The 25,776-nt window shown below is 49.3% G+C and overlaps 1 protein-coding gene across 37 annotated transcripts in view; it reads left to right on the top strand.

Annotated features, from left to right (window-relative positions):
- Positions 1 to 25,776, top strand: part of LRRFIP1 (LRR binding FLII interacting protein 1) — a 131,090-nt gene that overhangs the window by 1,055 nt on the left and 104,259 nt on the right. The window lies entirely within an intron of this gene.

Here is a 25,776-nt window from a genome sequence, read left to right as displayed (position 1 = left end):
TTTATTGAACTCTACTCTCTAAGCAGTTCTTAAGTGGTTTTACTTGTAAACACCTGATTTTGCTTTTATGGACATATGGCTGTCAATTAGCTTTCATTGAATATTGAATGAATAAAGACTTTGGGGTTTAAGGTGAAGAGCTTTCCATGCCAACTCCTATTCATCCTTTAAAGCCCACTGTAAATAGGTGTCCTCTGTGAGACCTCCTACATCACCCTCGACAGAAGTCTCCCTGCCTCCACTCAGCTCCTCCAGCTCTTGCTGTCTACTTCTGGTGTGGCGATCATGTTGCCTCAGCATTATTTGTTCATCTGTCTGTCCCCCTGTAGAAGGTGACAGGCAGGCAGTGTCTTACTTTGGTAACCCCATAGCTCAAAAGAGCCAGACTCATAGTAGGTGCTCCCAAGGGTCTGTTGCATTTAGTAAACAGAAGAAGAACAAGGCATTTAAAGCCCATTTGGCTAAATATAGACATTTGCTAGATGCAGTAACTTGAACGTAATCCCACCCTGTGAAGACTGTCATCTGTGAATGCATTTGACCATAAGCCCAAGCAGGTGTCCTCCAGGCCAAAGGGTCTGATGGTCTGTGGGCCTTGTCTTCCTGTGGGTGGTTACAGACAAAGGAATGAAAGCTTCCAAAGTCTACCTTGTGTCTGTTGGTTTTTATAGAAATAGAGTGAAAGGAGAGGCTGGGGACGCTCCCTGTGCTGACAGCCTTGAGGTCCTGAGTAACTGGAGTTGTTAACAGAAATTAACAAAATTGTCTTAGGTTCAGTACTTTCTTATTTGCCCATCGGCTCAGCAGATACGTGTCATGCTCTCCAGACCTCCATCCTGGGGGGACGGATTCAGAGACGGACTTCAGAGGATCTGCCCTTGAGGAGCAGGGTCCAAGGGGTCTGATCTACAGATCAATAACAATAACAGAACGAAGGAAAAGATCTGATTTCAAAGGGCCATGGACTTATGTCCTGAAGGTTTGGAAATCAAAGAGTTACAATTTATTGATGGGACTAGGAATGGCCATCAGAGGCAGCTTCCTGGAGGGAGCGGCATTTTGAGTTATTCTTGAAGTGATGAAACCCTGACCTGCACTGGCCTCCCCAGGGACCCACACAGGCTGGAGCACAGATTCCTGGCCTGCCTCACCAGTGCCCCTGGCCGCTCCTCTGCAGCTGGCCCTCCTGGGCTGTCTGCTGAGGGTGGCCTCGTCCCCAGGCTGACTTGCTTCTGGCCAAGTGGCTGCTGTGTTCCCAGGCCATCTCTCGTGGGCCCCACCAGTCTCTCTCCTTAGAACTAGAAGCATCTTCCATGACAGTGCATCTCCCCAGCCAGGCCCTGTGGCCAGAACAGTAGACTCAGTGGCCCACACCAGTCCGCATGGCAAGGGAGGGTGTGGGGCCTGCCCTGGAACCAGTCAGGCCCATCCTGGAAATGAGGAGGGGGGGCATAGGCCTCTGAAGCCCTTGGAGAGGTGTGGGGGCCTGAATTAAAACTGGGGAGCATTTGAGAAGGTGGCAGAGGTGCTATGTGTGGGGACAGATGTCCAAGAGTGTGCTCTGGAGAACAAGTGGAGCGTCCTGGGGGAGACATGGGAGGCCTAGCCTGCCAGGGCCTGGGGCAGGGTGAGGGAAGGACCTCCTGGGCAGGAGCCGGTGGCTACCTGCACGAATTGAAGGGACACATTCATATTCCTGCAGTTGCATTATATTTGCCTCAAGGCCCATTTACAGTAAATGGAGCTGTGACCGCACATCAAGAGGATGTGTCAGCACAGCGAGCATGCTTCTTACTGGCTCATCTGGGGTGGAATTCAGGCAGGATGTCAGGAGAAAGGTCCAGCAAGCACTCTGCAAAGCTCCTCACCACTGGCAGCATGAGCAGCGTTTCCACATCTTGGGGAGAAGCGTTTGGACACAGATCTATTTTTCTCTCCTACTGGGTTTAACATCCTGCTGGTAAGTTTTGGTGGCATCCCAACTCTTCATTCAGCGCTCTGCCACTGAGTAAAATGATATTGCTGTCACTGGGCCCAAAGCAATTCGAAGTGTCCCCCTTGCATGGAAAATGCCTTTCTTGAAAGGGAACACCTATTCCCCCCAAAAAGGAGTAATATATAAGTGCATTAGAAATGAATCTGTGGGTCCCTTAACCATCACAGTGAGCTTATCCCTCCGTGGCCACATGGGGGTCCCTCCCTCCCTGGCTAGGCAGTTCTCTTCCAATGGCGTCCCCATAGCCTCCTCTCCCAGAGTGCCCCATCATGCCACCGTCCTCTGGGCACACAGTGACACCCACCCAGACCCCCTTATTAGCAGTGCTGACTTCCTGGCCTGTGAGCCCTGGCTGTTCGGGATGGGTTCACAGCCACCAAGGGTACGATTTCTCCCACCCTTGGGGCAGCCTGCAGCTATTGACAGACGGATATGAGAACACGAAAAGTCCCCTCCCCTTGCCTCAGGGTGGAGCCAGCTGGGGCATCCGCAGGTTGGGACTGATGGCAGACTACGGCTGAGGCTGCCTCCTCCTCCACCCCTACTGCTCCCCTCACTCCTTTTCTGCTGACAATGCTCCCGCAATAGACCACGTCCAAACCCTTGCCTCAGGCTCTGCTCCTAGGGACACCAATTTAGGGCAACCCCATGCCTCATTCTGGGAAGTCCTATAAATATAGAACATTCTAATTCTAAGTCCCCCTTTAATTTTCTGTCTCCCCACCCCGTCCTGCTCAAATAGCCTTCATCCATCAGCCTATCTCCTTTGCTTCTCAAGCCTCAAGCCCATTGAAGGCCAAGTTGGGGGTTGGGTGCACAAGGTTTTTCAGATCGGCCTGGAAATCTGGTTCAGTCTGGAACTCCCACTCCACCTTCCTCCAGCTCTGGTGGGACCGGGTGGTGCAGGAGTGAGCCTGGTGGGCATGATACACACTTCTGCTCTCTCGGCCGAGGCCCCAGCCTGCAGGAGAGATGACACAGGGACCAACATTACCTGAACTTGGCCTTGTCCCTGCAGCCTGTTCACTTCATGTGGACTGTCATCCTCACCCGCTCTTCCTAGACAAAATTGCTTTTCTGAGGGGCCAGTGGGCAAAAACCTATTGGACACTTACTAGCTGTGTCCTCCAGTGTTGGCGGTGGTTTGGGACCAAGGACACTGTCACACCGCCTCCTTCCAGGAAGTGCAGGAGGTGAGGGGTGCTGACCGCCCCGCACGGTACCGGCTGTTCAGCAGGAAGACCTGTCCTGCCCCGAGTTCCAACACCACCGCCAGGGAGTACGCCCAGGCCCTGCCCTAGCTGGCCTGCCTAGACACACACACACACACGCCTTGGTGTGTGTGACAGGCACTAGGAATGTTCCAGGCAGGTTTTTATCAAAGTCTGGCCTATCAGAGGAATTGCAAACACCACGCCTGTGACCTTGGGCTGTTTCTGTGATTCCCGAGAAGATGGTTCGGCTGGAGGTGGAATCAGGAGCTCAGCTGTGGACAATCACTCTGGTCATGGATGGCTTGTGGGCCCCACCCCACAGCTGTTTCTATCAGAGAGCCAGCTGTCTCCATTTCCCATCTCTGGGCAAATCTGTCACAATTCACTGGTGGTGTGGTTAGGATGTCATTTGTATGTGGATGACATGAAGAGGTTGGACAGTGGGATGGAAATCGGGGAAACCTGGATTCTAGCTGAGCCTGTCACCCATGAGCCTTGGCAGGGTACAGCCCTGGAACGGGGAGGGATTGGAACTGAGGTTGCTTTTAGGGCCTACAATGTGCCAGGTGCTCCACTCTGTAGTGATACCGAGCCCCATGAGAGGAGGTTGGAGTGTCTGTCTGACACGGAGAAGCAGGCTCACAGCTAGGTGACTTCTGTAAGGTCACTGGGTAACCAAGACGTGCTGGTTCATCCTTCAGGCTAATTCCTGCATCGGTTTCTTGGCGCCGTCCAAGGCCCTGTTCCAGGCAGTGTCCTGCAGTCAGGGCGACGTGTCCCTGTCTCTGGGACCGCCCGGCCTCTGAGCCATCGGGCACACACTGTGGGGAGAGCACCGTGTTCTTCTCGGCCTTGCTCTCTCTCTTCTCTTGTCATCCTCTCATTTTTTAAGAGTTGATTTTTATCTAGAGTAATATTTGTTTTTTCCCCTGTCCCATATTCTCAGGCCACTGTCCACACAGTAGCTGGGTGATCCTTCTGAAATAGGTTAGACCACGTCACGCCTCTGATTCAGACTCTCCCATGGCTTCTCAGGCCTCTCAGTAAAAATGAAGTTCTCGGGGGCCTTACAAGACCCTAAAGAATCTGGTGATGATCTTCCATGTTTATAAATAATCCACATCTGCACTAACTGGTGATTTTACTGAATTTTAGACATCATCTGCAGTTTGGAGGATGAGATCTTGCTCAAGCCTTCTCCCCAGTTTCCTCTCATCTTTACTCCATAGCTATTGTCATTTCAGGTTAAATAAATAATCACTGGCAGAACAATAGACTGGAGAATATGATGGGGGCTGGCATCAGATTTCCTGGGTTCAAATCCTGATTCTGCCACTTTCTCCATGACCAAGTGCAAGTTACTTAGCCACCTTGTTCCTCAGTTTCCCCAAATGGTGGATGATAAAAATTTAAGAGTACATATCTGACAGGGTGCTTATGAGGCATTTCATGAAAAGTCCTCAGAGCAGCAACTGGAAATGCTCAGTAAACGCTAGTGGTGGCAGCAACATCACACCGTAGCGTCAACTGCAGAGCCAGGTGGTGTACTCTAATACTTCTTTCCTCCACAGGTTTCTGCATTTTCTGGAGTTATTTCTATGTTTTCCAAATCTATCATATCTAATTCTTCAAAAACTTTTCGGCAGAACCCCCCATGCTATTTTCTATTAATCTATTCATCAGGTAATCTATCTATTCCATTTTATTCCCTCCTGGAAATCTACCTTCTGAAGACCTCAGCCCTCTAGACCCAGTCTGCTCTGGGTGGTCTGGGGACTGGCTGCACCTGTCATTCCCTTTGTTGCCATCCTAAGAATACCTTTTGCCACTTTTCTGTTGTTGTTATTATTGCTGGATCCCATTTGCTGTCTTCTCTCTTGGACTACTCTCTCATTTGGCTGGAACACATCCTTCAGTAGCTTTCTGAGAGAGAATGCCTGTTCTAAGTGCATATCTGAAATCGTCTTTATCCCACCCTCATGCTTGATTGATAGTTTGGCTGAGTATAGAGTTGTAGGTTAAAAAATACTTTTCCAAAGAATGGCAAAGATTTCTATGTATTTTTTTAAACAATTACCAGCATGTATTGTTAACTGAGAAAAAGTAATGTGCAGAAAGTGAAAATAGCATGCTCTGAGAATGGCTGTAATTTGCCTGGATTTGCCTAAGAAAGCGCTGGCAGACACACAATAAAAGGAGGGTGGGATGTAAGTGGAAGCAGATTTTTTAACTGCAACTTTTTATACTCTTTTGATATTTGAACAATGTGACTGTATTTATTACCTATTCAATAACATATACTAAAAATATCAAAAAAGCAACATTGGAAACTATTCTCTACCACAATTTTTATTTTATTTTAGCTTTCAGGATTGCTTTGAGAATTTTGCTGCCTTGTATATTTTCAGTTTCTTGTATGATATCTGCCTTTACTCTCTAGAAGCTTTTAGGATTTTCCCTTCACCCTCAGTGTTTTGAATTTTTTTTTTCCATTAGTGAGTGTTTATTAGGTTACTTCAATCTGGAAACATGTACCCTAGAATTCTGAGAACTTTTCTGGATTTTTTTTCCCTTCCCCCCTTTTCTCAGTCCCTTTTACAGGAACTCCTGGTGTTGGAGTAACTTCCTTTTCATTCTCATGTTCTTACTTTTTGTCTTTTGGTGATACTTTTGGGGAGATAACTCAATTTCATCTTCCACTCCGTCTACTAAACTTATCCATCGCATATTTAATTTCTAAGAGGCTTTTTTGTTTGATTTTTGGTGGTGGTCTTTGTTCCTTTCCTACAGCATTCTTTCTTGATTCATTCATACAGTGCCTTCTCGTGTCATTCTGAGGATATTCATTTTGAGTTTTTTGTTTTTTCGGAACTTGTCTTTTGTTCCCTGTGTTACAGTCTGTTTCCTTTTGTGCTTTGCCTGTTTCGGCCTCTGTCTTTCACCTTGAAGGCTCTCCCAAATGTGTGGTGATCCCTGGCTATGCATCAGATACAAAACACAGTGAGAACAATTTGAGCAAAGGGCAGGAGGGGTGATGCCACGGGATGTGGGCAGGACACCACCAGGGGTGCAGAGGGGTGTCTGAAGTGTCGGCACCAGGCAGTAAGTACTTCCTCAGGGCACAGGCACACAGCCTGGGTCTGAGCCCAGGTCCCCCCTGCTGAAGGCCAGTGCCCTTGTCCACGTCAGTGTTGGAAGGAAATGTTTCTTAATGCTAACAAGCCAGACTTCTCAGATTTGGTGCCTGCAGGTAGTTTTCCTTTCTGTCTGGATTAAGAGAGGAGTAGGGATTAAGAAGAAAGTTGAAAATTAATCTAAGACTTATGCCAGGGAAGAATATTTCATTGCTAATGTGCCTACAGCCTAAACAAGTTAAGTGGCCATTACAGTACTCTTACTGAGAGCAGAATAAAATATCAAATTAGGTGAGCAAACAAAGGGTTACAACAAATAAAATTGGGGCATCAGGGATAACTCATTTATTTGTTTGGAAGATTCTCTAAAATCTGAGATATAAAACACCTGGGGAGTTTAGGTAGGCAGAATGTGATATGGTCTTGGCCATGGGTGAACTCTCGGACCAGCAAGTATGTAAGACCCAGACCGTTCACTGCCTCCACTGGTGGATTATATTGCAGTGTTTCCACACGCTTCCTGGCTCAGGGGAGTGAATGAAGAATCGCACGGTGGTCATGAAAATATTCAAACATAAAGAAACCAGGAGATCTAAAGTTGTTCATTATGCTTTTAATGTCCATCACATAAGGTTGCCCACTTTTTCTGCCCTTAAACTTGATTTATTTTTATTTTTCACCTTCTTTTATGACTACCCTTAGGCACAAGGAAAGATGTGGAATTTTCTGGGTTGACACTGAAGGAGTTGGGATTTCCATGTTGACATGACTCCACCCTGATGCCCTAACATACTGCTTTAAATTACCCCAGATACATTTTCAAACCATCCAGCGTAGTGGTGGCTAGTAAGGCTTTCTGAGATGGGGGAACTGCTCTATCCCTGCTGTGTTCCGTGGCAGCCACCAGCCCTGGGCAGCTGTTGAGCCTGAAATATGGCCAGTGCAACTGAGGAATAGCACTTTTAAATTGTATTTAATGTTAATTCATTTACATTTAAATAGCCATCGATGGCTAGTAGCCACAATATTGGACAACATATCTTTGTAGCAATGATGTATTCTTTGTGGAAATATGTCATCCTAGAGGTGTGCTCTATAATATGGGATGGTTATGGAGTCCCAGGGGGCTGTGTCTCAAGATCAGGCACAGAGAGGAGTGACACAGCAGTGCAGGTGGACAGGCTGACCTACTGCAGCCAGAGCTGCACCCGCATGGGGAGCGAGTGCATTGCTGCAAGGAACATGGCCAGCCTTTCTGAGTTGTGTGACTATAGCAAGTTAATGTACCTTGGTCTCCTGTCCTTTCCGAGTCATGTGACCATAGCAAGTTAACATACCCGGGTCTCCTGTCCTTTGTGAAGGAGGCGCGGTTGCGGTGGTGAGTGGGGCCCTGGACATGCAGACCAGCTGCCTGGTCCCTGGTGCGTGCCAGTTCAGCAGTGGCTTCTGCCTTTGGTGGCTGTGTTCGTCTCCAGAAAGAGACAGTGGCCCTGCTGGACTGCCTGGATGTGCCCAGGAATCCTGCGTCAGGGGCAAGCACGGACTCTCCCTCGTGAGGTGAAGGCTGAGGTGGGACGGGGGCACGTGTGTAGGAAGGACGTGAGGGGAACAGAGGACAGACCATCTCCTGTGCATGTGGGGCCGGCCGGCCCTGGGGGCTGGTCGGACGCTCTCAGTAAAAGCTCTCAGGGCTGCTGTGTCTTTATGCCCAGGACCCCATGGTATCTCATAGCTTAGAGTGCGGGTGCAGTTGAGCATGAGATCAAAAGGACCCTCCGTTTTCTAGTATTTTTGCTTCTTGGTCTTGAATTTAAGAATCAGCTGTAATCAGTCATCAGATTCTTCGAGCTGCTTCACCGTCAGGCAGCCGGGCCTTGGTGCTGGGCCGTCGGTTAACTCATGGAGATAATGGGCCCCTTCACCCAGGTCTTGTCCTGCGCCAGTTATCGTGGGGCTTAGCTGACCTCTCAGAGGCTCCTGGATCACCTGCCTATTTTTAGCCTGAGCCTGGAGCCAGCTCTGCAGTGAAACGACACATGCACTGTGATGAGGTGGTGGCCGCACGGTCTTCCAACTCCGTGTTGGTTTCTCAAGCTTTTCCTCCTCTTTTTCTTTTGTGTCAGAGTTTCTCAGCCTCAGAACTATTAACTCTCAGGCCAGAGAATTCACTGATGTGGGGGGTGTCCTGTACATTGGAACACATGCTGGCTTCTACCCACCAGTGACAACCAAAAATGTCCCCAGACACTGACAGGTGCCCCCAGGGCCCAGGGCCAACCACCGTTTCCCGTTTTCCACCACGATGCCTGCTCACACCTTGAGCTCTGAACCACTCGCCTCAGCCACAGAAACCTCGGCTCTTGTCAGGGGACGTGGCTGTTCTGCAGGAGAGTGAAGGCCCCGCTGCCCAAATCGTGTCCTCCTTGGACTTTCCCCCCCCCCCAGGCCTCCTGGGAATTAGGAGGAGGGGCCGGGGACCTGGAAGCTTGGCTGGGCAGCTGTGGAGCAGCTATGCAGGCTCAGGACAGTGGGGCGTCAGCGGCCAACATGATGACCCTCTCATGTGTTCCAGAAGGCGCTCGAGTGGACGGCGTGGGCAGGGGGGTGGGGAGAGGCTGAAAAGGGGGTGACAGAAGGGACTCTGAGATGCAGGGACAGCAGAGAGTTCTCACTGCCTCTGTGGAAGATAGGTTGGCCTGAAAGTCACTAGTAAGAGTAGGTGTTTTGAGTGACATCCTACGGGGTTGAGTGGCCCCTTTCTGTGGTCAGAGACACCCTTTCCCTGCTGATCTGGGGTGTGCCTGAGGAAGCTGGCTCAGCAGGGCCGTGATGTGGGGCGTCGGTCGGCCTGTGCTCGCTGCAGCTGAGCCTTGTCTGTCTCTTCGGGTCAAGGCCCCAGCCCGGAGAGCTCAGGGCAGGCCAGGTACGACACGGTGGCCAGTGGCATTGACATGGCCAGTGCTGGGACAAAAGTTAAAAGCCTGCTCTGCCCATAGGCCAAGCGGCCACAGGGTTAGCATCTGAGCCAGCGACAGTCGAGTCCCCACACTGCCCTGTGGCTCTGCCTGGTGTCTGCCAGCTTCATGCTGGGTTGCTGGCCAGAGACTGAGGGGAGAATGTGGGGGTCGCTGTCTGGACATGCAGCTAGGCACTTCCACCTGCGACCCCACTGTCTCTGGTTAACCCTAAGGGTGGCATTTCCATAGGTACCCAGAAGGGAACCTATGGGAGAAGGGAAGCAGCCTGGAAGCATCAGGTCAGTAAATGGCCAGGCCTGGAATGATGCCTCTGTCCAACTTGAACACCCCCAGGTGGGCAGGGAGCCCACAGTGCCACACTGTGGCAGGAGCCAGGAGGCCTCTGTGGCCGGGCATGGCCTCCACACACCTGCCTGCATCACTTGCTCACCCGAACCCCCAGGTGTGCTCAGCAGGAGGGACAGGGAAGACCCGCCGCTCAGCCTCACTAGTCGGGTGGTGCTGGCAGTGTGCCTGTACTCCAGACCCTCCTAAGGAGGGCCCCCAGATAAGAAGGGGGCTGGGTGTCAGACAACCAAAAGACCAGTGACAGCACATTGCCACAGGATTAGTCATCCCCACATCTTCTAGAAGGCATTCACAGCCTTTTGCCATTCACAGCTGAAATTCTTAAACTAGATCACTAGACCACGGGCCTCTGCAGGGCCCCCCCTGCACACCTGGGTCTTCACCCACAGACCACATGTGTACAGGGACCACCTGCCTGCTGCCCACATTAAAAGACATCCAGACGGAGACAGAGGCCTGGCTCTTGCCCTCAGCTCCAGGCTCTAGTCCAGGCTCCACCTCAGGCTCCAGACTCCAGCTCCAGGATCTAGATTCCAAGGACTAGGCTCTAGGCTCCAGCTTCATCTCCAGCTCCAGCTCCAGGCTCTAGACTCTACTCTAGGCTTCAATGCCAGCATCAGGCTCTAGGCTCTACCCAAGTCCCCTGCTAGAGCTCCAGGCTCCAGGCTCTAGGTCCTACTTCAGGCTCCAGCTGTAGCTTCAGGTTCCAGGTTCCCCACTCTAGGCTCTAGATCCAGTTCCAGCTCCCCCTGTAGGCTGTCTGACTGGATCAGGGTGCCCAGGAGCAAGTCCCACTCAGCTCTGGCCTCCGTAATTATAAGGAGGGACAATGCCCACCACCTGTGGCACACAGTTCATGTGAGGCCCAAATGAGGAAACATTTGACATAACGCACACAAACACTAAAGGCTTTGCAATATAAGGTGTAACATGGTGGTCGTATTATTGTCAGAAAAGTTCACAATAAACTCTTAACACCTAGATGTTTCAGGCAGGTTTGTAGTTGTTTCTGAACCTGGAGCAGAAACAGCCCATCACCTGGACCTCATTGGCCCCTAGAGCTGTGCATTCTTATTTTCTCAGAACAGTCTGGGTCTCTTTTAATGGAGATGCTGCTTTCTTCTAAAATTAGAGGAAGCTGGTGCAAGCCTAGCGTGTCTGTCAGGGAAGATGGAAGGCAGAGGCGTGAAGAGAAGTGCACAAGCCGCGGCCAAGAAGCTGTGCACAGGCGGCCCTTCTCTGGGCTTCCAGACCCTGGTCTTTTCAGGCCCACGGGGAAGTGATGGAGAAATAAACTGGAGTCACTGCCACCGTGACAGCCACAGACCCCCACCAGCCCCACGTGTCAGGGAGGGGCCCGGAGGGGGCTAGCCCGGGGGCTTTGGCAACCTTCTCCAGTCATCACTGACATCCCTTTATGCCTCAGACCCTCCAGTCTGCCTCCAGGTACAGTCTGCACAGCCTAGAAAGGGAGTGAGTGTTGGGAGACCCCGTCCCACGTAGGAGAGCAGCTTCTGTTCTCTGCACGCTGTCCCTTGCGACAGGGTGTTACTGAATCAAGCCTTTTCTCAAGGGCAAAGGATGGCCCTGGGCTCCTCAGCCTTTATTTGGACTTGGAGTAAATGGTATCTGTTTGGCTCTGTGCCTTCCCTTTCGTTTTGGGGGCTGTTAACTGTCCAGGAAACCTGCACAGACCGCTGGTGCCTCAGGGGAAGAGTCAGCTCAGCCCATCACCTAGATGGTTCTGGCCGCTCGGATGGGGAGCTCACAATGGCTTCTCTGAAACAGGAGCTGTGGAGTTGCTCCACCAACTTTGAGAAAGCAAAGCACATCCATTGGAATTTAGGGCACTTGATTTCACCCCGGCTCAGTGGTTCCCAGATTGCGGCCTCCAGGCACAGTACCCATGACTCTCGGAACTTGTGGAGATGCTGCTCATTGGGCCCCATGCATCCCACCGAGTCGGGACCTGGGCTGGACTGGCCCTCTGCAGGGCATCTGATACTCAGCAAAGTTTGGGAAGTGCTGCCTCACTTATGGGGATGCTGAGGTGAAGAGCAGGATATGCACTAACACCCCCGATTAGGGTAGTGCAGCTCTTTCCTACCCGCGTGCCTGCGGGGACAGGGGCTGGCTTCAGTAACAAATATGAACGCTACAGAAACCTTCAGCCCAGGCGGGGCACTCCGCCTCCCCGCCCACCGTCCCTGGGGCCCGCCCTCTGGTGCACAGCAGATGCCGGCCGCCGTGCTAATGTGAGTGACTGAGCGAGCCTCAGATGGATGAACGCATGGGTGGATTCCCAGTGACATTTGAAAGTTCAGATTCTTTTGATGCCAGAACAAGATTTCAAAGATGATCAATGGTCACTTGAGTGTGAATGAAGACCTACTGGAAACCTGCAGCAAACAGAATCTCATTGGGCAGGACGTTCTTTCTCCAGAAGGGGCGTTTTGACTCCAGCCTCACCATGGCCAGCATAACTAGCCACCTTGTCCACCTTCCTGCGACTGGATGTAGAAGGAGAGATAAAGCAGGGAACTTTTGATCGTTTTCCCTTTCACCCTTACAGTTGTTGCCCCATTCCAACCTCTCGTGTTTCTCCACCGACCTTTTTCGTAATGCATGCCCTTGGGAAAAGTCTCGGAATGATCCTAGTGGGGGGACCTTAGTTTCATTGGATGGCACGTGGCGGTCAGGTTGCTCCACACATTGCCAATACAATGAAGCCACCTTCCCTACAAAGGCATTTACTGTGTCCAGGAAAGTCCTCCCAGGGCTGATGGCCCTTTATCAGGGGCTGAAGCGCCTTGGACCATGTTTGTAGAACATTCTCCTGTGTGGCTTCCCTTTTGGGGTGCTTGGGCTGGAGGAAGTTAGGTGTATAAATATGACCTGCCAGGTGCAGTAAATGTCTGTCTTAGTGTGACTCTGGCCTCCCGTGGGTGCTGAGGCTCACTCCCCCAGGGGGCACCTGCAGCAGTCGAGACATTGGAGGAGAATGATATTGGTGTCATGTGTGAGAGGCAGCTGCAGGGCTGCAGATGGAAACAACGTGGAAATGTCCGAGCTGTGCCTCGTAGAGCTGGGACGCTCAGCTGAACGGGTCTTTAAGAGAAAACAGAACCTGTTCCAAGCAATGTTTTTTGTTAGATTACTACAGGCTTTATACAGATTTCCCAGTTTTTCAGTGACTCTTTGCCTTTCCAGGGTCCCACACTGCGTATGTCGCCATGTCGCCTTTGCCTCTCGTCTGTCATGGTTTCTGGGTCCTTCCCTTTCATTCCTGACTGGGCTCCCTTGAAGAGTAGCAACGAGGGCCTGTCTGGGACTGAGCTTATGGGTTTGCGGGAAGGATTCCGTGGAGGTGAAGTGCCCTTTTGCCCACATCACATCGGGGGCACGTGATGCCAGGACTTGTCACCGACAGTGTGACCCTGAGCCCTGGGCTCCATGGGGTCTGCTGGCTCCTCCGCTGTCAAGTCACTGTTTTTCCCTTTCCCCACTCTGTTCCCTGGAAGCAAGTCACCAAGTCCAGGCCACACTTGGGGGAGGGAACGTCAGCCTCATATCCTAGAGGAAGGAGTATCAAAGAATGCGCGATTCTACGCGAAAACCTTCACAATAATTAGTAGATTTGGAGAGAGATACTTTGTGGCTGGGCAGGAACCCTCTGCCACCCTGACGTTCATCAGTAGGTAAGTAATTCCTTTTTAAGTGTGAACAGCAAAAGCAGGTTATTGGGTATAACCAGCGGTCTTGAGAGCAGGGAGTGGGAAGCCCTCAAACGTGCTGTGGTGCCTGGCGGGCCTCCGCCTGGCCCAGCCCCAGGGCCTCTGCTGTTTCTCCTGCTGTCGCCACGCTGGCCGGGTCCCCCGGTCACCTTTAGTGTCCTGCTCAGTGCCGTGCGAATGGATGCACGGAATCTGCCGGCCCCATGCCTGGGCCCCTTCTCCCCTTTGCCCCAGAGCCACTCAAAGGGACGAGCTCTAAGCAGCATCCCATGCTCCGGTCTCCTCGGCGCCAGAGCGGCCGTGCGCCCTTCCTGCTGGGAAAGAGATACGCTCGGGAAAGTAATGCTATTAACTTCCTTTTATTTTTGAGAGAATGGGCCAGGCTAAATGTGGATCATTGTATGACTGGAGGTCTTATGTGCATAGTGACTCTCTTCATCTTAACTCATTGTCACTTTTTGTAATCTAGTCATTTACTGCCTCGGTTTGAGACGAGATCTCAATTTTTCAAGACACGAGTTTGGCTTGAATATGCTTTTTGATATACGGCATCGGCAAAGAAATCTAACAGCCAAAGCCAAACCAGGCAGTAAAGCCTGAATAACTGCTCTTCAGTGGACATATATTTTGTTTATTGTGTTTCCTGCTTTCTACTGTTAAAATGTGTAAAGAGGGAAAAAGTCTAAGGAAAGAAGGGAAAATATAATATCTTTTAGAAAAAATATCTTAAGTAATAGCTGCAGAATGTGAGGAAGACCAAAGAAAATTCAGACCAGGCTACTAAAGATGAAAAGTCCAGGTTGCAGAGAATTATGAATCTTTCTCTAGAAAATGTCAACTCTAAGTGTGCACAAGGGACCATCTGGCAGATTCCGGGGAGCCATCGGAGTCAGATAAGCTTTGGCCTCGCTCTTCCCTCCTCTGATCCAGTCACTTTTTTTCCTTCCTTAGCTTGTTCAGTCGCGGAGGGCACCCACAGTGGCAGTCAGCATTCGCTGAGCGCTGTGCGCCCTCTGATTCACTCACTGAATCTTCAGTGCTGCTGAGGTGGTGTGGGGACTGAATGTGTCCCAGCAGACGTGTATGTAGAAGCCCAAACCCCAGGGTGGCTGCCTTTGGAAATGGGGCCTCTAAGGAAGCAATTAGGTTTGAATGAGCTCATGAAGGTGGGGCCCTCATCCAATAGGATTAGTGTCCTAATCAGAAGCGACAGGAGGGAGCTCTGTCCCTGCGGGCATGCAGCAAGGTGGTGGCGTCCACGGGCCACGAGGAGAGTAGTTGCTATAACCCGCACGTGGTCCTGCGTCTCTGGGCTCCTAAACTTGTGCGGGCCACCCAGGCTGTCGTTTTACTATGGCTGCCAGAGCAGACGAAGACAGAAATGAAGAGGTGGCTTCCCTTACTGGTCTGTTGTTTTTCCCTTTTCTCCTAATAATCTGGCTTTATATGTTTAGTGAAATGCTCACAACAGCTCCTGGTGGTTCACTTTACTGTAAATCTACCCTCTGTCATGAGCATCAGGCTCCTTTTTCTGTTTGGCTTTTTTCACTTTGAATTCTCCTTCAGTGTTAGGACTGGTGTTAGTATTTGAAACCCTTGTCTCAACAGGATAGGTGGGGTTATGATGTAGTAACAAACACCCCAAATCTTGGAGGCCTCAAATGGCGAGCGTTTCTCTCTTGCCCACCCCAGATGCCCATCCTAGGTCGGCGTGGCCTCGGCTCCTCCCGGCCTCACAGGGACAGCCCCACTACCTTCTCAAGGACTTGCACTGTCACCTCACAGTGGGCAGAGGCCACGGTGACATGTTCACTGGCTCTGAACACCTCCACTCCAAAGTGGCATGTCATTTCTGGGCACAGACAGCAGGAAGGGTGCAGGCTGACTCCCTGAGGATGTGGAGGCCTTTGTAAGAAGTAGAAAAGGAAGGAAGAGCAGCCCCCAGGTGCAGGGCTGGGGCAAAAGGAGGTGCCCCTTCCCTGGATGGTGCCACCCCACAGCTGTGTGGCTGGGTGGTGAGCAGTTCTGGACTTGCCTTCACCCCCTCAGCCAGCCTGTGGCTGCGGGGGCTCCCAGATCCTGCCCTGGGCTATGCCTTAACTGCGCTGGGGTGAGCTTTGCCTTCTTTAAGCCATCATGGGTATTTCCATGGGAAGCTGGGGCTGCTGGTGAGGCTGCATTTCAGACTGTTAAAGTAGGAGCCACATCTGAATCTGGGGGAAAACTTACCCCTTCCTTTGATGCCCTGGGACACCAAGGGCTGTTCCTGACCAGCAGCATCTGCCCAGACCCTGAGCAGCCCCTGGGGACACTGTCCTTCTGCTTTGTTTTGCTCTCTGTTTGGGCTTTAATATCACGCCGAGGTTGCCCCCCTGTGGAACTTCTGTTCGAATGGCCCAGGACCTCTCACCCGGCTGTGGTGCCCCGTGCCATGCTTGTGTTTTAAGAATGCAGGGGGCTAGAAACAGCTACACTGCCCACCACGTCTTCCCAGCAAGCGCCTTTCTGACACCCCAGTGCCCCTCCTGTCCCTTTCTGTAGGGATTGTCTTTGTCTGAAATTACATGGCAACACATCAGAGTCGTTTTTCAAGTGTCCACCGTGTTCTCATAGATGCCGTCAGGTCAGCAATCTGATTTTAATTTCACTCGGACATTTGTTTTGTGAACTTGGCAAGTCACGGAGACTCCACTTTTCTTTGCCTCTCTCGTCTTCCTGTGAGCAGCGACTGAGACCCCTTTCCCTAGAAACCAGCTGTGCCCGGGTGTCCCGCCAGCCCAGCAGCCTGGACCCGGAGGGATGAGACCCTGCCAGGTGGCTCAGAGTGGGCCCCCGTGAAGCAGGGAGTGGTGTCGGGACCACAGCAAGGAAGGAAAAAACACTGAAATCAAGCAGTCTATTGCCCTTACCTCATTTTCTCAAATCCCTGAAAGATGTCTTTTCAGGATTTTGTCCCTTTTGCCCTCCTGGGGTGATGCTGCAGCGAGATGCGTCAGCTCCACCGTCCTGGCTTCCCCAGGTCTTCCCAGAGGCCCGGAACGGGTTCCTGAGGGGGGCCGTGGCCCGCAGCTGCTCTCAGGCTCCGCATGCGGCTGCCGGGCCGCCAGCTTCTGCAGGGGCAGGAGGAAGACTGGGCCGGGGCCCGGGCACCCAAGGCCCACTGTGGGCCTCCTGCCCGGCTCGGAGCAGGAGCCCCCGTGAAGTGGGCCCTACATAAGTAGCTGTGCCCTGCTGAGAACACGATGATGTCAGACGCAATCACAAGTCAACCAGAGGGCACTCTCAGTGTCTTTGGAGATTTCATTTTCTAAAAAGAAGATGTTTTTCAGGCCACTGTCAGTAGCTGACTGTGAAGGATCTTGACTTTTTTCTTCTTTTTTTTCCATTTTATTCCTCTGGTTGTCGCCTCCTCTCTGCCTCCCGTGGTTCAGAACAGCCCCGGAGACCAGCATCACCCTGGCTTCCAGAGTCCTGGATTGTGTTTGCATTCAATTGCCTGTTCATTTCTTTATTCATTCCTTCTCTGATTCAACAAATAAATGTTTGACTAGCGCCTACAGGTACTGATATGCTGGGGCCAGAGAAGGATAAGAGGTGGTCCTTGTCTCAGCAACTTTTCAAATGCAGGCAGACCTGCTTCATGGCCCTCGCCGTGCTTCGCAAGTAGTGTGTTTTTTACACATTGAAGACTGATGATGTCAGAGGAGGAAGTCGCTGCAGATGTGGTGGAAACAGCAGGAGAACGACAATCAGAAGCGGAGCCTGATGAAGGGGCTGAACTGCTGCATCTCCAGATCAGACTAACAGCTGAGGATCTGCTCCATATGTGAGCGAAGGAAGTGGGTGGGTTCTTGACAAGGAATCTCTTCCTGAGGAAGATGCCATGAAGATTGTTGAAATGACAACAGGATTGCGAGTATAACATGAACTTAGTTGATAAAGCAGCAGCAGGGTTGAAAGGATTAACTCTGGTTTTGAAAGAAATTCTGTGGGTAAAATCCTGTCAAACAGCATCAAATGCTATAAAGAAATCACTTCTGAAAGGAAGAGTCAATTGCTGCAGCCAGCTTCATTGTTTGTCTTATTTTTTTCAATGTCGGCGAGGATGTGGAGAAAGGGGAGCCCTCCTCCGCTGCTGGTGGGAATGTAAATTAGTTCAACCATTGTGACAAGCAATATAGAGGTTCCTAAAAAAACTAAAAATAGAAATACCATTTGACCCAGTAATTCCACTTCTAGGAATTTAGCCAAAGAAAACAAGATCCCAGATTCAAAAAAGACAGATGCACCCCTCTGTTTATCGCAGCACTATTTACAATAGCCAAGATATGGAAGCCACCTAAGTGTCCATCAGTAGATGAATGGATAGAGAAAGGTGGTACATATACACAATGGAATATTATTCAGCAATGGGAAGAAGACAAATCCTACTATTTGCAACATGGATGGAGCTGGAGGGTATTATGCTCAGGGAAATAAGCCAGGCGGAGAAAGACAAGTACCAAATGATTTTAGTCATTTGTGGAGTACAACAACCAAGCAAAACTGAAGGAAATAAACAGCAGCAGACTCCAGACTCCAAGAAGGGACTAGCGGTTACCAAAAGGAAGGGGGTGGGGAGGGTAGGTGGGGAGGGAGGGGGAAGGGGAGTAAGGGGCATTATGATTAGGACACATAATGTAGGGGGGTCACTGGCAAGGCAGTATAGTACAGAGAAAACAAGTAGTGACTCTATAGCGTCTTATTATGCTGATGGACAGTGACTGCAATGGGGTGTGTATGGGGGACTTGATAATATGGGTAAATGTAGTAACCACAATGTTGCTCATGTGAAATCTTCATAAAATTGTATATCAGTGATACCTTAATAAAAATTAATTAATTAATCAATTACAGCTTGCTGGAAGCTCAGGGGATGGTGAGCACTTTTCAGCAATAAAGTATTTTTGAATTAAGGTGTGCACACCTAGCCGTAATGCTGCTGCACGCATAACAGACTACAGTACCGTGTACACATCACTTTTCTATGCCCTGGGAAACCGAAAACTTCACCTGACTCACTGCAGCATTTACTTTATGGTGGAAGGCCGGAACTGAGCCTGCGCATCTCCGAGGTCCGCCTGTATCCACCTGTCCACTGGGCAGAGCTTTACTGATCATGGCTTCTGTGCCTCAGTCACAGCAGTGCGCGAGGCAGTCTCCACCCCCTGTGACTGTAATGATAACCTTTTGAATGGGCAGCTCTCTAACATGTAAGGTATATAAAGAGTTGCAAAGAAAAGCAGGGGGAAACATGGAAGGAGGCCAGAGGGGGTTGCTGTTATAATGGGGTGTCAGAGGACTGCTCCCTGATGAGGTGACATTCCAGGCAGAGAGAACAGCGGGTGCAAAGGATGCAGGTTGAGAGCAGGCCTAAGCGGGGAGGCTGCATAGCTGAGCGGAGTGAGTCCAAGGAAAGAGACAGCGGGGGGCTGCGTCCTCTGCAGCCGTCTAGACACCGTAAGGCCCGAGCGGCAGCTCCTAGTGAGACAGGTGCCTGTTGGATGGCTCCAGGGAAAGACTGGCCTGGTCTGGCCTGTGCTTTAAGAGGATTCTTTATGGTGCCACGTGCAGGAACACCGTGGATGACTGTGCGGGGTGTGCACTGCCGAACTCCAAGCCCACCGTTCGGTCTGGCTCCTGTATGAATGGCCATCACCTGGCCGTTCAGAACAAGACTGGCCCTGAATGAGAAGCAGAGCAGGGAGCCAGGCTGGATGCAGGAGCATGACCGTGGGGAGAGGCGGCGGTCACTGGGCCAGACGGAGCGTGGGGCGCTGAGAGGTGGTCAGGGTCCGTGTGCCTCCTGCCAGCAGAGCCCACAGGGCTAGTTGATGGAGTGGATGTGGGATAGGAGTGACAAAGAGACACCAAGATGCCCCCAGGGCTTTTGCCCTGAGCTGCTGGAAGAGTGGACCTTGAGGCTTGACAGAAGCTGGTTGAGAGGTAAGTAAATGTTGCTTTTAGAGGGAAAACTTTGCCGTCTCTCTTGGCAAATCTGTCCCGCCCCCGACACACTCCTCTGAAATGCTCATGGGGTTGCACTGGGGTGTGGAATTTTGATTAGAGAACTTCAGGGGCTATTTCATAGTCCCTAGGGTGTTAATTGCCATAAGGTTCGTTGCTCTTTTAAGTTGTAAGTTTTTAAAAATAAATTTTAACAACAAATAATTTAACAATAAATGTAAACAATTCCAAAAATACTTCCAAATTAGGGAGATGAGTACAATGAACACTCAAACATCCATTGCCCAGATTTAACAAGATTTTGCCATATCTGCTTCATCTAGCACTTTCCTTTTTCTTTGCGCTTAGTAAACCAATTCCAGACACGGTGTCTCTTCACTCTTACACACTTCAGTACACATGACTTAATATCAGGAACATTTTCTTTTATAACCACAATGCTTTCACGATGAGCAAAACTGACATTAATTCATTGTATCATCTAATACCCAAAATGTAATGACATTTCCTAATCATAATGTTACAGTTGGTTTCTTCAAATCCAGATCTACACAAAGGCCACACGTCACGGCTGGGTACTGTGCCTCCTCCGTGTCTTGTAATCTATGAAAGCGCCCCCTTCCCGGCCATGTTGTGGAACCCAGGTCACTCCACCACCAGGCTGTCCTACAGTCGGCCTCCTTCCGGTGTCCTTTTACTTATTCCTCTCTTCCCTGTATCTCCTGTCAATAAATGTTGGTCCTAGAACAGCACTGCCCAAGAGAAATGCAATGTGAGCCACCAATGTAGTTTTATTTTACCCACATTAAAAATAAAGTCAAAAGAAATAGGTGAAATTAATTTTAATAATATGTTTGATATAACCCAATATATTCCAAACAGTAGCATTTCAACATGTGATCAATGTAAAAATTATTAGTGATATTTTTACATTCTTTTTGCCACACTAAGCCTTGAAATCACTTTATTTTGCACTGTCAGCACGTCTCCGTTTGGAAGCTCACCTGCTCAATAGCCATAGGTGGCTGGTGTGATTGGGCAGTGCAACCCCAGGGCTTCTCCAAAGGCTGTGTGCTTCCCTTTCATGTCACGTCAAGACGTCCTCAGTGGTGGTGCTACCTTTAGTGTTCAGTGGGTGCAGGTGGTGAAAACCGATCCTTCCATGGGAAACTTGTCCACCCAAAAAGCAATGAGGCTTCCACTTTCTGAGATGGGAAGACTGGGAAAATCAGGGAGTCAGGAGCTGAGTTTCCACATGTAACTTCTGAAACTCCTGTTTGACATCCACGGGGACACATAAACAGGCAGTTGGATATGAGTCTGGAATTCAAGAATGAAATCTCAGCTGGGGATAAAAATTCTGGAGCCACCAACGTATTAATGGTGCAAGATTAGCTGAGATCAGCAAGGGGAAAAAAGACCAGTGTTGAGAGGTCGTTAAGGTGAAGAACCCGCAGGGTGGCTGCTGTCCCAGACGCCAAGTGAGGAGCGCGTTTAGAGAGGGCGAGGATTGCCTGTGTCAGGTAACACCCATGGGTCAGGGAAGGTGAGGGCTGAGAAGTGCCTGCTGGGTTCGGAGGTGACTTTGATGACAGCTGGTTCAGTGAGGAGTGGGTATTCAATGGCGTCCGTGGAGGTGGGTGCCTGACCAGAGAGAGCTCAAGGGGGAAGGGGATTCCTCAAAAATATAAACATGATCCAGCAATTCCACTTCTGGGCACACACCCAAAATAACTGAAATCAGGATCTAGAAAAGATACCTGTACACCTGTGTTTTTACAAGCTTTATTCACAACAACCGAGAGGTGGAAACAACCCAAGTATCCATCAAGAGAAGAACGGGTAAACACGATGTGGCCTGTCCATACCATGGGGTATTGCTCAGCCTCTAAAAAAGGAAATCCTGTCACATGCTTCAACATGGATGAGCCTTGAGGACATTAAGCTAACAAGCCAGTCACAAAAGGGTAAATACTGTATGATTCCACTTGTACAAGGTCCCTAGAGTGGTCAGTCATAGAGACAGAAAGTGGATGGAGTGGATGGTGGGGGCTGCTGGGAAGGGAGTCAGCGTTGAGTGGGTGCAGAGTGTCAGTCTGGGAGATGAAAAGGTTCTGGAGGTGACGGTGGTAACGTTTGGACCACAGCACGAATATGCTAATGCCACAGAACCATACATTTTTAAATGGTTAAATTTCATCTTATATATATTTTACCATAAAAGAAAAGGCAGGGGGCTGGGGGTGGGAAGCTGATGCAGGGCTGGAGGACAGGGGCAAGGCGGGCAGCAGGTGTGAGCCACGTGGGAGGTGGGGATGAGGACGTGGGCACCAGGATGAAAACAGAGCAAACGGAGTCACCTGGCAAAGGAGCATAGCCGTGCAGAAGGTCGAGGGCAATGCACACAGGTGGTGTGGGAGAGGAAGTGGTCGCTCGATGGCTCGGCTGCTTCTCCGTGACCACCTTGGAGGCAGCAAAAAACCCAGGAAGCTCTTGGTACAGTGTAACTTTGAGGCTGGAAATGCTTCCAGGGAGGCTTCTACACAACAGACCATACCAAACACATTGTATGAAGCAGATGCCTTTGGAGTGATGGAAATTTCTAAAATTAGATTGTGGTGACAGTCTCACTGCTCTGTAAAGGTACTAAACCCTTGAATTGTGCCCTTAATGCAGATGAATTTTATGGTGCAGATAATATACCTCACATAATAACTTAAAATACACACACAGATGATTGTGCTCGTCTTGGATCCCTGCTTGTTCTTACACAGAGGCACCGGCCCGTCACCCCATCTCACTGCGGGGTCACCGGGAGTCACCGTACCTCCCCCTCTCTGAGCCATCTGTCCAGTCCCTTCCCAGTTTTGGAACTGGAAAGCCTTCTAATCTAGACGTGGTGACCTCATCCGAGGCAACGCCCTGAGTGCCCAGCAGCAAGCCAGCTCCTGAGATTCAGACTCCCCGCAGCCAGGGGCCATCGGACGACTCCAGCAGGTGGCAGTGTGCTCGGCTGGCTGGCCCTTGGAATGGGCAGCCCTTGGGGAGATTTGGAGGGGGGGCGCCGGCTGCTCCACGCCCCACCTGTCACTTGGGGTGGCTTGCTGCCCCCATTTCCACCCAGCCAGCCAGCAGCCACTGGCTCAGCAGAGAGGAACTCAGCAATGCGGGCCTGCTGGCTGGGAGCTTAAACCTGCCTGAGACACTGTCTGAAAATAGTCCTGAGCCCAGCTTGTTTCCGAGCCCATCGTCACCTCATCGCCTTCCATCCTATCACTTAGCCCATGGATGCAGGGAAGGCTCGCCGGCCCATGGTGTTTATTAGAGAGGAGGATTTCGGGCCTCTTGGTGGCTGGGTGGAGAGCAGCTGTTACCACCAGGGTTCTGACTCTATAAAAGGTACATATTCAAAAAGCATGACTGAGGCTCCGTTCCGGACCACACAGGGACAGCTGCTCCGTGCTCGCCAAGGTGGAGGGCATGAAATCAAACAGCCAAGCACCTAGAGCTGGAAGCGCTCATCTCTACACCGACTCCTTTACTGGGAAAATGAGCTGCAGAGTGCCCTCTGACTTGCCCGACGTCATAAACGCTGTGGTATCAGGACACTCACAATTTTCCTACGAAATTGAATTCATGGTGGCAACATAGATGACACCAAAATCTCACTTTATTGGGTGCCGAATGGCATTCCCGTCGATCTGTAAGTTAGCTACAAATCTGCCACCTTTGCAACAGGTGAGAAAGCAGGTGGGGCGGGTTGACTAACTCCGCGAACTCACCAGAGGCCGATCTGCTTGCCTGGGTTGTAAGTCGATCAACAGAGCTCATCTTCTTAACTCTGAAGTGTGATTTAACCCAACCCTGTTCTGGGAAGTCACCATAGAAAATAGCACAATACGTCAGGGTTGACTGAAATCCAGTCATATCAACAAAAGAAAAAATAACCAAAGATATTCTTATATCTTTTGATATCTCCAAATAGCCATACCCTCAATTGAAATAATAAAAGACAAAACAAGAAAAAGAGTACGTTTTGTCTCATGAGATTGCTATTATTGAAAAAGACTGTAATTTCGTAAATGGGGTAGACTCCCTTTCTGCCCTCTTCTTACTTTCCAAAAGGGAAGTTATGGGCTCCCGGTCCGGGATGTATTCGTGCAGTAGGCTGTCAGTGTTGTGACTGAGGTTTTTCCTGTCTCATTCCCTTTTGTTTTGCCCTTAATTCTCTGGACCTGCAATTCGTGTTTAGGGATTGGAAGAATGGGGAAGTGGGAAGGTCTACCTGGTAAGAATGACATATGTAGCCTTTAAAAAAAATTTTGATTTGGGGGGGGCATGTTATATTACGTATGGAAAAACGAAAAGGAAACAAAAATTGCTTAAGCAGATCAGTGCCACCTCTGTGGTCCCCTGTCGGTCATTTGGGATGCAGACTTCTTTGGTGCGCACTCAAGGCTTACAGTGAGAAAAATTAATGAAGGGATAGCAGCTATTATATTGGCAAGGATGAGGCATGGATGTAAGATAATTGGATAAATTTACTCATGTTACATTAATAACCCCTTTTTTCGGCCAAGTTGAGATACATGATTTATGACCCCTACTGAAATACCTTATGGGGTCAGTAAATTCAACTAATATTTATTAAGCAACTATCTATGCAAGATTTGGCTGGATTTTGAAAGCATTTGCTCTTGACTGTGGGCCTCGGACCTGTCAAGGCCACAGGCCCAATACTCCTGTACACACACCAAGCATTGTCTAAGACAGACTCGCAGCCAGTTTCTGACGGAATGTCCATCTGACGCATGTATGGTTGCTTATTTGTAAACTATACATGTACCACCACAATAAAAATTAATTCATATCACAGTACAACTAAAAATTGAAACTAAAAAAGAAGACATATAATTAGAAGAGCATGCATTTCCCTTTATAAAAATAGGCCTATATAATAAGAATAAATATGCCTTGACTCTGTACATACTTTTACTTTTTAAGCATTTATAGATGCTGTTGTGATTAATAGGACAGGCAAAGGAGATTCAATATATGCAAAGTTGAAGTCTCCAAAGAAGAAAACCAAAATAAATGGAACAGAATGGATATTTCAAAATATAAATAAAACATTCCAGAAAGAAAAGAAGATTTGCATCTACACTGTGTCCCAGAAAGCATAGTCATAGTACCATTAATACTGAGCCATAGTCTAACAAAGTCTCTAGACAGACATAATAAAGATTTCCTTGGGAAGCTAGGCAAAAAGATCAAGTCCCATATAAGGGGAAAAATACCCACGCAGGCCTCAGACTTCTCTATGGCAACGCTGAAAGGAAAGGTAATTGGAGCGAAGCCTGCAAGGTCAGGGAAAGGACCAAGAGTGGCAAATCCCAAACTTAAAGGAGAAGGAAACTTGTATTTATTATATCTGCATAGGACTTCTCTGAAAGGATATGTAAGGAAATACAATTCCATTTCTGAAAAATGCAGGAATTCAGGAATATCACTCCCATAAGCCCTTCCAGAATAAACTATTGAAGACAATGTTTTCCATTTTTTATTGCCTGGTGGCATCACTTGGAGATCATTGTAAATTCCTATGCCCAGGCCACAGCCGACGCCAATTAAATCATGAGCTCTGGTGTTGTTTTTAAATACCCCAAGTTTGAGAATCAGTGCAACCCATATATAAGTTAAAAACTACACAAAAGGTCTCAGTGAGCATTGCTCCTACTGAACTGTAGGACTGAGATTGACACAGGCATAGAAGTGCTCTAACCAAGAGGACCAGCTGGAAAACTCTTCCAACAAGGCAGAATCCATTAAGGTGGCTGGGCATGAAGTAGTGCAGAGAAATCAGTAGCCTCCATACAGTCATGCAATAACCAGTTAAAAGATATAATAGAAGAAAAGGCTCCACTTTTAATAGCTGCCAAATATGTAAAATACCAAGGAATAAGGTTAACTTGAGAATGGTTGATGTGAAGGATTCTTTAAACACTGCTTAAAGGTGCCAGAGTTCTCAACAGTGGGAAAGGCATACCATATTCTTGGATAGGGTGACATGACATGAAAATATGAAGCTTCCCCATGTTCATCTACATAATGAAAGTCCCAATAGAAATAGCAATAGGTTTTCTTTTGGTACAAGATCACCTGATCCCAAAATTTATATGGAAAAGTCAACAAGTAATAACCAGAAAATTGCAAAGAAATTTAAATTAATATGGGGGATTAGCCTTAAATGGCTAAACACTTTATAAATCCATGAGAAATCTGTATGATACCAGAAAAACTCATGTAGAAGCAAGTCAGTGGAACAAAATAGAAAATGCAGCAATAGATCCAAATAAATAATCAATA

Source organism: Manis javanica, chromosome 12, assembly GCF_040802235.1.
Source record: "Manis javanica isolate MJ-LG chromosome 12, MJ_LKY, whole genome shotgun sequence".
Classification (NCBI taxonomy): Eukaryota; Metazoa; Chordata; class Mammalia; order Pholidota; family Manidae; genus Manis; species Manis javanica.
This window is presented reverse-complemented; position numbering and strand designations above follow the sequence as displayed.